General features: G+C 30.6%; 2 protein-coding genes across 3 annotated transcripts in view; one reads left to right on the forward strand and one right to left on the reverse strand.

The window, feature by feature from the left end:
• Nucleotides 1-6,534, reverse strand: part of LOC135128708 (uncharacterized) — a 97,902-nt gene extending 91,368 nt beyond the window's left edge. Inside the window, exon 1 of one of the 2 annotated variants that reach the window (XM_064055739.1) lies at nucleotides 6,426-6,534. The gene's annotated coding sequence lies outside the window, so the exon portion shown is untranslated. The remainder of the gene's footprint in view (nucleotides 1-6,425) is intronic. The other variant, XM_064055741.1, reaches the window with a different exon arrangement.
• Nucleotides 1-12,533, forward strand: part of LOC135128710 (uncharacterized) — a 263,420-nt gene that overhangs the window by 172,932 nt on the left and 77,955 nt on the right. The window lies entirely within an intron of this gene.

Consider the following 12,533-nt stretch of genomic DNA (forward strand, 5'->3'; position numbering starts at 1 on the left):
GAAAGATCTAAATCTCGATAAGCCAAGATATCGGAAAATTGAAAAACCAAAAAACTGAAAAATGAGAACATCTAAAATTTAGAAAATCAAAAAAACCGGAAATCGAAAAATCGAAGACTTGAATTAATAAATTACATTCAAATCGGGAAAATTGAAACACCAAAAAATGGTAACATCGAAAAATTGAAAAATCAAAATATGTAAAATTGAAGAATCGAAAAATTGAAAAAATGAAATGTGGAAAAATTGGGAAATCTAAAATTTGAAAAATCGAAACATCGAAAAACTGGAAAAACGAAAAAATTGAAAAATGAAAAATTAACAATTTAAACAAACTCAGAAAAAAAATTGAAAACAACAAATCAAAAAAACGAGAAATTGAAAAATCGTAAAATTTAAACACTCGAAAAAATAAAACATAAGAAAACGAGAAATCGAGGAATTGAAAAATTGAACAACCGACAATTTGAAGATTGGGGAAACTGAAAAATCAAGTAGTTATATAGTTGGAAAATCCCAAAGCTGAAATATCGAAAAATTGGGAAATCTAATATAAAATTGAACATTTGAAAAATCGAAAAATGGAAATTTCGATACATCAAGATATCGAAAAATTTAAAAGTCAAAAAACTGAAAAATGGGAAAATCTAAAATTTAAAAAAATGGAAACAGTGAAAAATAAAAAAAGAGAAGTTGAACAATTAGAGAATCAAAAAATTAAAAAATCGAAAAACTGAAAAATCGAAAAATGTAAAATTGAAGAATCGATTTAATAAATTAAATTACAATCTAGAAATCGGAACATCAAAAAATTGAATAATCGAAAATCGAAAGATCTAAATCTCTATAAACCAAGATATCGTAAAATTGAAACATCTAAAATTTAGAAAAACAAAAAAAAAACCGGAAATCGAAAAATCGAAGACTTGAATTAATAAATTACATTTGAAAAATGGAAACACCAAAAAATGGTAAAATCGAAAAATTGAAAAATCAAAATATGTAAAATTAGAGAATCGAAAAATTGAAAAAATGAAATGTGGAAAAATTGGGAAATCTAAAATTTGAAAAATCGAAACATCGAAAAACTGGAAAAACGAAAAATCGACAAAATTGAAAAATCAAAAATCAACAATTTAAACAAACTCAGAAAAAAAATTGAAAACAGAAAATCAAAAAAACGAGAAATTGAAAAATCGTAAAATTTAAACACTCGAAAAAATAAAAATAAAAGAACGAGAAATCGAGGAATTGAAAAATTGAACAATCGAAAATTTGAAGATTGGGAAAACTGAAAAATCAAATAGGTACATAATTGGAAAATCCCAAAGCTGAAATATCGAAAAATTGGGAAATCTAATATAAAATTGAACATTTGAAAAACCGAAACATGGAAATTTCGACAAATCAAGATATCGAAAAATTTAAAAGTCAAAAAACTGAAAAATGGGAAAATCTAAAAATTAAAAAAATGGAAACTGAAAAATAAAAAAAGAGAAGTTGAACAATCAGAGAATCAAAAAATTAAAAAATCGAAGAATTGAAAACTCGAAAAATGTAAAATTGAAGAATCGAAAAATTGAAACAAGGAAATGTGGAAAAATTGGGAAATCTAAAATTTGAAAAATTGAAACATCGAAAAACTGGAAAAACGAAAAATCGAAAAAATTGAAAAATCAAAAATCAACAATTTAAACAAACTCAGAAAAAAAATTGAAAACAGAAAATCAGAAAAACGAGAAATTGAAAAATCGTAAAATTTAAACACTCGAAAAAATAAAAAATAAGAAAACGAGAAATCGAGGAATTGAAAAATTGAACAATCGAGAAATTGAAGATTGGGAAAACTGAAAAATCAAGTAGTTACATAATTGGAAAATCCCAAAGCTGAAATATCGAAAAATTGGGAAATCTAATATAAAATTGAACATTTGAAAAATCGGAAAATGGAAATTTCGATACATCAAGATATCAAAAAATTGAAAAGTCAAAAAACTGAAAAATGCGAAAATCTAAAATTTAAAAAAAATGGAAGCAGTGAAAAATAAAAAAAGAGAAGTTGAACAATCAGAGAATCAAAAAATAAAATAATCGAAAAACTGAAAAATCGAAAAATGTAAAATTGAAGAATCGAAAAATTGAAACAACGAAATGTGGAAAAATTGGGAAATCTAAAATTTGAAAAATCGAAACATCGAAAAACTGGAAAAATGAAAAATCGAAAAAATTGAAAATCAGAAATCAACAATTTAAACATACTCAGAAAAAAAATTTAAAACAAAATCAAAAAAACGAGAAATTGAAAAATCGTAAAATTTAAACACTCGAAAAAATAAAAAATAAGAAAACGAGAAATCGAGGAATTGAAAAATTGAACAATCGAAAATTTGAAGATTGGGAAAACTGAAAAATCGAGTACATAATTGGAAAATCCCAAAGATGAAATATGGAAAAATTGGGAAATCTAATATAAAATTGAACATTTGAAAAAACGGAAAATGGAAATTTGAAAAATCGGAAAATGGAAATTTCGATAAATCAAGATATGAAAAAATTGAAAAGTCAAAAAACTGAAAAATGCGAAAATCTAAAATTTAAAAAAAATGGAAGCAGTGAAAAATAAAAAAAGAGAAGTTGAACAATCAGAGAATCAAAAAATTAAAAAATCGAAAAACTAAATAATCGAAAAATGTAAAATTGAAGAATCGATTTAATAAATTAAATTACAATCTAGAAATCCAAACATCAAAAAATTGAATAATTGAAAAATCGAAAGATCTAAATCTCGATAAATCAAGATATCGTAAAATTGAAAAACCAAAAAACTGAAGAATGAGAACATCTAAAATTTAGAAAATCAAAAAAAAACCGGAAATCGAAAAATCGAAGACTTGCATTAATAAATTACATTGGAAAAATGGAAACATCAAAAATGGTAAAATCGAAAAATTGAAAAATCGAAAAATGTAAAATGGAAGAATCGAAAAATTGAAAAAAGCGAAATGTGGGAAAATTGGAAAATCTAAATTTTAAAAAATCGAAACAGAAACTGGAAAAACGAAAAATCTAAAAGTCGAAAAATCGGGAAATTGAGCAGCTCAAAAATTGAAATATAGAAAAATTGAAAAATCAAAAAAACGAGCAATGGAAAAATCATAAAATCTAAAATTTAAAAACTCGAAAATCTGAAAAATCAAAAAATGAGAAATCCTGAAATTGAAAAATTGTACAATGGAAAAACTGATGATCCGAAAAATCAGTAAATTGAAGAACTGAAAATTGGAAACATCGAAATCTCGATAAATGGAGATTTATCTATTGAAAAATCGAAAACAAAAAATTAAAAAGTAAAAAAATCTAAAATTTAATAAATTGAAAAACTAAAAAATAAAAAACGACAAATTGAAAAATCAGAAAATCAAAAAATTAAAAAATCGAAAAACTGAAAAATGAAAGATACGGAAAATTGAAAAATCAAAATTCAATTAATGAATTCAGTTAAAATCGGGAAATCTAAATATCTAACAATCGTAAAATCGAAAAATTGAAAAATCGGAAAATGTAACATTGAAGAATCGAAAAATTGAAAAAAGCGAAATGTGGAAAAATTGGGAAATCTCTATTTTAAAAAATCGAAACATCGAAAAATCTAAAAGTCGAAAAATCGAAAAATCGGGAAATTGAGCAGCTAAAAAATTGAAATATAGAAAAATTGAAAAATCAAAAAAACGAGGAATGGAAAAATCATAAAATCTAAAATTTAAAAACTCGAAAAAGTAAACAATCAAAAAATGAGAAATCGAAAAATTGTACAATGGAAAAATTGATCTGAAAAATCAAAAAATCGAATAATTGGAAAATCCCAAAATTGAAAAGTCGAAAAGCCAAGAAATCGAATTCATCGAAAAATCAGTAAATTGAAGAACTGAAAAATGTAAACATCGAAATCTCGATAAATGGAGATTTATCTATTGAAAAATCGAAAACAAAAAATTAAAAAATGAAAAAATCTAAAATTTTAAAAATTGAAAAACTAAAAAATACAAAACGACAAATTGAAAAATCAGAAAATCAAAAAATTAAAAAATCGAAAAACTGAAAAATGAAAAAAACGGAAAATTGAAAAATCGAAGAATTAAAATCGGGAAATCGAAACATCAAAAAATCGTAAAATCGACAAATTGCAAAAAAATCGAAAAACCAGATGTCAAAAAATAGATCAATCGAGAAATTGAAGAAGTGAAAAACTGGAACATCGAGAAATTGAAACACGAAAAGAATTGAAAATTAATAGATTGCTAAATCGAAAAAAAATGAAATTGAAAGAACAAAAAATTTTAAAAACCTAACATTGAAAAATCGAAAAATGGTTAAAATACAGAAAATAAAAAACCGAAACGAAAAACTGCAAATCCAAAATTTGAAGAAGTGAAAAATTGAAGAATCGAAAAATTGAAGATTCGAATAATTAAAAAATCGAAACATCGAAAATTGAAAAACGAAAAATCGAAAATCCGAAAAGTCGGAAAACCAAGAAATCGAAAAGTCGAAACATTCAATACAGCGAAATCAGAACGTCGAAAAATAAAAAAAATGGGAAATTGAACAATTGAAAACTCGAAACATTGAAATCTCAGAAAATCCAAAATTTAAAAAATAGAAAACTTGAAAAACCAAAAAAACGAGGAATCAAGAAATAGAAAAATCCCAAAACTGTAATGTCGAAAAAAATGAAAAATTGAAACGTCGAAAACTGGAAAAAGGAAAAATCGAAAAAACAGATATCGAAAAATAGATCAATCGAGAAATTGAAGAATTGAAAAACTGGAACATCGACAAATTGAAACACGAAAAGAATTGAAAATTAATAAATCGCTAAATCGAAAAAAATGAAATTGAAAAATCGAAAAATGGTTGAAATACAGAAAATAAAAAACCGAAACGAATAACTGAACAGTCGAAACATATAGAGAAATCAGAACCTCGAAAAATAAAAAAAAAAATGGGAAATTGAACAATTGAAAACTCGAAACATTGAAATCTCAGAAAATCCAAAATTTAAAAAAACTTGAAAAATCAAAAAGACGAGGGATCAAGAAATTGAAAAATCCCAAAATTGAAATGTCGAAAAACTGGAACATCCAGAAATTGAAACATGAAAAGAAGTGAAAATTGATAAATCGGCAAATCAAAAAAAATTAAATTGAAAAAGTAGAAAATTATAAAATCGTAACATTGAAAAATCGAAAAATTGTTAAAATAATGAAATAAAAAAACCAAAACGAAAAATTGCAAAACGAAAAATTACAAAAAATTAAAAATAAAAGCTTGGAAAATTGAAAAAAACAAAATGAAAAAACAACAAATTATAAATCGGAACATTGAAAAAAAAAAAACGAAAAATATCAAATCGAAAGTTTGAAGAACTTGGAAAATTAAGGAATCGAAAAAGTGAACAAACCTTGAACAATCGAATAATCGAAGAAATAAAAAAAATAAAAAAACCGAAACGAAAAATTGAAAGAAAAAATGAAAACTCCAAACTCGAGAAACTCAAATCGAAAAATTGCAAAGTTGTATAATAAGTAATTGTAAAATCTGTAAGTGCATTGATTCAGAGAGCATTTAGTCGGTAAAATGTTGAGATGACGTCATCAGTTTTTTAGGAGGGAATAAACGAATAAATTATGATTAAGGATTTACCATGTAATTGTGCATATTTTTGGAGCGGTTCCAAACCCCGTTTGCCTAACTTTGCTTGTCCACGCCATAGTAATGTCTGTCTAAATTAAGATTCTTCTTTTTTACTAAGAAAGTTAGCGGTAAAGCACCATCTTGGAGAAAAAACACGGACTAAGAGTTAGAAGGACACCTAATTTCAAAACTCTCCTAATTTAAACAGAGCTTAAAGCATAGAAATATTTTTATTTGCTCATACTTAGCTATGTGTAAAGAACAAAGAAGTTTTATGCACACAATTACGTCGGGACTATAAACGTTCAAAAGCAACTACTATTGGGATCTGTGAAACTCTTCTCGTGTCATTTACCACGATCTGAGTAAGTAAATGACCTGGTGTTGAAATTTTAACACAATTGGGTTATTTTTGGGTTATTGACGTTCCTCAAGTTAATTTAAATAAAAATACGCCATCATCCAAAAATTACATAACAACAGTTTCGAATTTACAACATTATTTGTAAATGTTTATGTTTACTTTTTCCACACCATTGACGTACGTAAACTTTCCAGGGACGTTTTATTTTTTATGTATGTAAAAAGGGGAAATAAGGAAATATAATTGAAACTAGTGCCTCATTCCATGAAGTTATTATTTTCAATCTACGATCAAAACAAACTAAATCGCCTACTCGGAAAAATGAGAATGACGTCGAAGGCCTCTACCTTGTCACACAACTACTCACCTACTTGGAATCGCAGCTGATTTAGCAGAACTCGATATCACATCACATCACAGTGAGGTTATAGATTCCCCGACAATACACTACACCTAGCGACAATCACCAGTCCAGTACCGTGCAAATTAGAATTCTGCCCCCTCTGTCACGCCGCTGGAGGGGCCCACATTTACCTTGACTTTGGATAATAACACACAGATAGTGGAAATGTCAATTATTTCGGATCAGTTGCTCTAGCCAAATCACGACTTTTCCTGTGTAACAACGCCAATCCGCTATCTCTTCGAGTCCACCTAATTAGAGCGGCTGCAACCAGCTAACAATCACTGCCATCAGTTACGAAACGACACACTGTAACCGGGTTATTATTTTTACTGTTTTTGTTAAAAAGCGACATTGAATTTGTTGTTACACAAGAGGGAACGTCCAAGAGCTGAAATATTTGTTTCGAGTTAGGGCGGTCACCGTAAGCAAACTTTTCTGCTCTTTTAATTAAAGTATTGCTCTTAACACAGCTGTCGGTATTTTTGAGCCACTTAATTAAATGTTCTGCTCGAGAAGTCGTTTCACACGGGTAGATCTTGGTAAAAAAGGTTGCAGCAACGGTTGTTACCACAGTCAGCAGCATCAGAGCGTTAAAAATTGGTCTAAAGAGTTTAGACAGTACTTCCCTCGCTGTCGGAAACTTGACGACTGCATGCCTATTGTGTTTTTTTTCTTATTACATTTTTGTAGTGGGAATTTAAAAAAAAAATTGCGATGACGTCATCAACATTTTTTCAAGGACACGTATATCAGTTGGGATAGATGTAGTGTAATACTAAGAATAAAATTATTATATTCTCAAATTTTCGGGAAAATGAATTGGGTCGTTTTGAATATTGATTTGTAATAATCAATAAAATAATGAAACAATTTACTCACGTATACGTATCAGAGGCAACTGAAAATCGTGTATGTATAAACATTCTTAATTTAAAATGACAGGCGTAACAGCATACGTGAGAGTCAAACAGAGAAACTGTAAACAAAACGACCATCGGTTTTATTGCTTCGACTTCCGCTTATTATATAAAACATTGGGTTTTATTTTAATTCTTGACGGTGAAATTCACAATTGGTTGATTATAAACATGTCTATTTCACATTCGCGGAACCAAGTGAGCGCATAAAACAAATGCAGGTCTGTAATGTTAAAGTCGATGTAAATAAGCGTGCTACCCTTATGTTTCAACCGAGTTTTTCCTTTAACAAATTTTGTGTCTACCAAATTGGGTTGGTTGGGGTGTAATACTAATAATAAGTGTTGCCTTTAATTTAATCAATAAAATAAATTGACTTCATTAATTTTTTTGAACCACCTCTTAAGAACATCTAAAAAATATGAATGGAATGATAAATCACAAGTACAAACTCATCATATTTTTTGCATTTTAGATAGGATTTATTCAGCAAAATTTAAGGGTGACGTCATCAATTTTTTTAGGAGGGACGAACAAATACATTTTGAACAAAAGTTTACCATGCTTATAATAACTTTAAAATATTCCCAAGACTTCAAAGCATTCGGTTTTGTAATTCCTGATTAAATCGATAAAATAAATTCACGCCTTCATTAATTTTTTTGAGTCACCCTGCATATGCAAATTCAAAAATATGAATGGAATGATAAATCACAAGTACAGACTCATCATATTTTGTACATTTTAGATACGATTTATTCGGCAAACTTTTGAGCTGACGTCATCAGTTTTTTTAGAAGATAACCAAATATATTTTGACAAAAAATTTATTATGCTCTTTATAACCTTAAAACATCTGCAAGATTTCAAAGCATTCGGTTTTGTAGTTCCTGATTAAATCAATAAAATAAATTTACGCATTCATTAATTTTTTTGAGTCACCCTGTATAGGCAAATCCAAAAAATATGAATGGAGCGATAAATGACAAGTACAGGCTCATCATATTTTGTACATTTTAGATATGATTTATTCGGCAAACTTTCGAGCTGACGTCATCAAGTTTTTGGAGGAGATAAGCAAATATATTTTGACTAAACATTTATTATGCTCTTTACGACCTTAAAACATCTGCAAGATTTCAGAGCATTCGGTTTTGTAGTTCCTGATTAAATCAATAAAATATATTTACGCATTCATTAATTTTTTTGAGTCACCCTGTATATGCAAATCCAAAAAATATGAATGGAGTGATAGATCACAAGTACAGACTCATCATATTTTGTACATTTTAGATATGATTTATTCCACAAACTTTTGAGCTGACGTCATCAAGTTTTTGGAGGGGATAAGCAAATATTTTTTGACTAAAAATTTATGATGCTCTTTATAGCCTTAAAACGTCTGCAACATTTCAAAGCATTCTGGTTAGCAGATTAAAAATTAAATTTCAAAATGTTGTTTTATAATTTTGATTTTTTTTCCAAAAATCTGGACGTTTCGGGTGAAAAGTCGATTCAGAGTTGTAAACTACATGTGTAGGACTATGTTATTTTATACAATTGAAAACCCATTTACTATGTACAATTTTGAAGTGACGTCATCGCATTAGTGGTGGGGATGATTAGACAAATTTTGGTTAGCGTTTTACCATCTACATGATATTCTTAATATAAGTACAAAATTTCACAACAATCGGTCGAGTACTTTCGGAGATTATCTGTCTAATAAAAATCCGGGACAACAGACGGACAGACGGACAGACGGACGGACAGACGGACGGACAGACGGACAGACAGACGGAAATGGGAGACCTATTTCTTCGTCTTCTAGGGGTCATGAAAGATCAAGAAAACGTAAAAGTAGAGAGTCGGCCGACGGACTCGATTACAATACTTCCTTTGCTTACGCTCGGGAAGTAAAAAGTAGCTACAACCTCCTGACCACGAAAATTTTCACCTTCGTTCTCAGCTGAATAAAATTTTGTCTCGTCTGAAAAGAATCCCCATTACGCCCCCACCAATCTAATAAATTTCGCGAAGAGAAATTTAATTAAGTGCGACTAACCATTAGTGTTAGCAACATGCAGGTTCGTAAATTTTGGGATGAATAATCCATGTGATAAATTTCGTGCTCGTAAATAATGGTTATTGCAATAACAATAAAAGTAGCGCAAGAGCAAAATTAGTTATCTTGGTTCGTTTCCTCCGTTGTGCACAGAAACAAAGAGACTTAGCCTTGCTCAAACTGTTCACACCTCCATTAAGGTAGAGCCTAATGGCTCCAGAAACGAAATCGTGCATAAATATGGTGGCGTTTTATCGCCGCTTGCAGACAAGACGAATATAAACTTTAACCGTAATCGATATTACCACACGCCGCAAATTTATTCATTTGGGGTCAAAGGCTCGAAGAGGAAAGTACTTTGGGTAATCGGTAGTTCGTCGTACGACGGTTTTTATGTGGTCGTTGTACTGTTTTCTGGTTGTCGTTGATAGTGAAATGCAAAACGTGCGTTGTTGTTATCCGGTAACCAGTGGCGTACGAAGAAATAGACCAGAAAGATGTTTTAAGAAAATAAACAAATGGTGGAAAAGCGACCACAATAACCTTGTGCTGCGGAGAATGGGCGGGTTGAACTACGCGCGTAGAAAACGAAAAAAGAGGAGCGGGAATAATTGGAACATCAGGGGATGTTGGAAACAGTACTTTCCGTTCCAGTTATGTCAAAAGAGGGTGGTTTTATGTTAAAAAAGTGAATAAAAATACTGGCTCGGAAGTCGTAAGGAACTACATAAATAAAACGCTTCGTACAGATGATGTAACAGACACAGGTGTCAGGTTTGAGGATAAAGATAATTTATCAGGAGCACATTCCTTGTCGCAAGAAGGGTTCGTACGATGTTTTGGTTTTCTTGGAAATTATTTTAAAACACAAAAAATAAAGTTGTCTAGATCTACTAAAAAAAATTATAATAATAAACATTGGTGTTTAGTTATAAATTAGCAATGGTATGAGTATGAACCAGTGGCGGCTCGTCTGGGTATTATACCATGACAACAAGACAACTCAAGTCAGTTATAAATATTGACCTAGCCAGAATCTTATACGTAAAGATTTATTTTGAGTGACAGCAGACAGAATCAAATATAACCCCATAATGAGCATCGTGGTCAATGACCATGTCTCACCGGAAATCAACGAAGATAATCGCATTCAGCTGGAAAGCGTTCTCACATCAGAGTGGTGATCTGATGATAATTTTTTATCAGAAATTAATCAATGGATTATATAAAAAAAATACCTATAAAATAATAAACAAACGAGAGATCTATCATTTGCCAAAATCGATCTTATTTTATCAGGTAGTAACCCCACCCACCCACCCTCTCTTTTCTTAGAAGGTATTTCATTTGGCAAAATCAGTCTCATCTTGGCAAGTATTGGCCCCGCCCACCCACCCCTTATTTTCTTCAAGGGTATGCGATTTGGGAATATCAGTTTTATCTTAGCAAGTACTAGCCCCGCCCACCCACCCTCTCTTTTCTTAGACAGTAGGTCATTTGCCAAAATCGATCTTATTTTATCAGGTAGTAACCCCGCCCACCCACCCTCTCTTTTCTTAGAAGGTATTTCATTTGGCAAAATCAGTCTCATCTTGGCAAGTCTTGGCCCCGCCCACCCACCCCTTATTTTCTTCAAGGGTATGCGATTTGGGAATATCAGTTTTATCTTAGCAAGTACTAGCCCCGCCCACCCACCCTCTCTTTTCTTAGACAGTAGGTCATTTGCCAAAATCGATCTTATTTTATCAGGTAGTAACCCCGCCCACCCACCCTCGCTTTTCTTAGAAGGTATTTCATTTGGCAAAATCAGTCTCATCTTGGCAAGTATTGGCCCCGCCCACCCACCCTTTATTTTCTTCAAGGGTATGCGATTTGGGAATATCAGTTTTATCTTAGCAAATACTAGCCCCGCCCACCCACCCTCTCTTTTCTTAGACAGTAGGTCATTTGCCAAAATCAGTCTTATTTTGTCAAGTACTATCCCCACCCGCCCGCCCTTTATTTTTTTAGAGGGTATGCGATTTGGCAATATCACCCTTATCTTGCTAAGCACTAGAACCGCTCACCTTCCCTTTATTTTCTTAGAGGGCTAGTACCTGCTAAGGTAACACTGATTTTGTCAAATGAAATACCTTCTAAGAAAAGAGAGGGTGGGTGGGCGGGGTTGCTACCTGATAAAATAAGATCGATTTTGGCAAATGACGAACCTTTTAAGAAAAGAGACATGAAAGGTCCCTGACATTCTTTCAAATTACTTCAAAAACAAGAAAGGGTTCACCGAAATTTTTTCAAACTACTTCAAAAACAATGGATAAATGGTCCCCAAAATTCTACTTCAAAAAGAAAACAAAAGGGGGTCCCCGAGATTCTTTCAAACTATTTTAAAAACCGCATAGAAGAGGTTCCAGGGTTTCTTTCAAATTACTTCAAAAACAAGAAAGGAATTTCTGAGATATTTTTCAAATTGCTGAAAAAACAAGACAATGGATCCTCAAGATTCTTTCAAATCACTTCAAAAACCAGACAGAAATGGTTCCCGAGATTCTTTCGTACTACTTTAAATATATAACAAAATTGGTACCCCATATTTATTCAAGTTACTTCAAAAACCGGACAAAAAATAGTCCAGAGTTTTTTCCAATTAATTCAAAAATATTCTCGATCTATTTGTCAAATTACCTCGAAAGCAAGATCTGGATCTTCGAAATTTTTTCAAAGTAGGTACTTCAAAAACCAGCCAGAAGACGTTCCAGAGTTTATTTCCAATTAATTCAAAAACAAGAAGGAAACTTCCGAGATATTTCTCAAATTACTTTAAAAACAAGACAGTAATTTCCGAGATATTTTTCAAATTACTTCAAAAATAAGACAATTGATTGTCGAGATTCTTTCAAACCACTTCAAAAACCAGACACAAGTGGTCCTCGAGATTCTTTCCTACTAGTTCAAATACAAAACAAAAGGTATACTTGAAATTCTTTCAAACTACTTCAAAAACCATACAGAAGACGTTCCACTGGTGTCTTTCCAATTAATTGAAAAACAAGAAAGGAAATTCCAAACTATTTTTCAAATTGCTTCAAAAAC

The sequence above is a fragment of the Zophobas morio genome, unplaced genomic scaffold (assembly GCF_036711695.1).
Source record: "Zophobas morio isolate AGI-343-1 ecotype UQ-CSIRO unplaced genomic scaffold, CSIRO_AGI_Zmor_V1 ptg000014l, whole genome shotgun sequence".
Lineage (NCBI taxonomy): Eukaryota > Metazoa > Arthropoda > Insecta > Coleoptera > Tenebrionidae > Zophobas > Zophobas morio.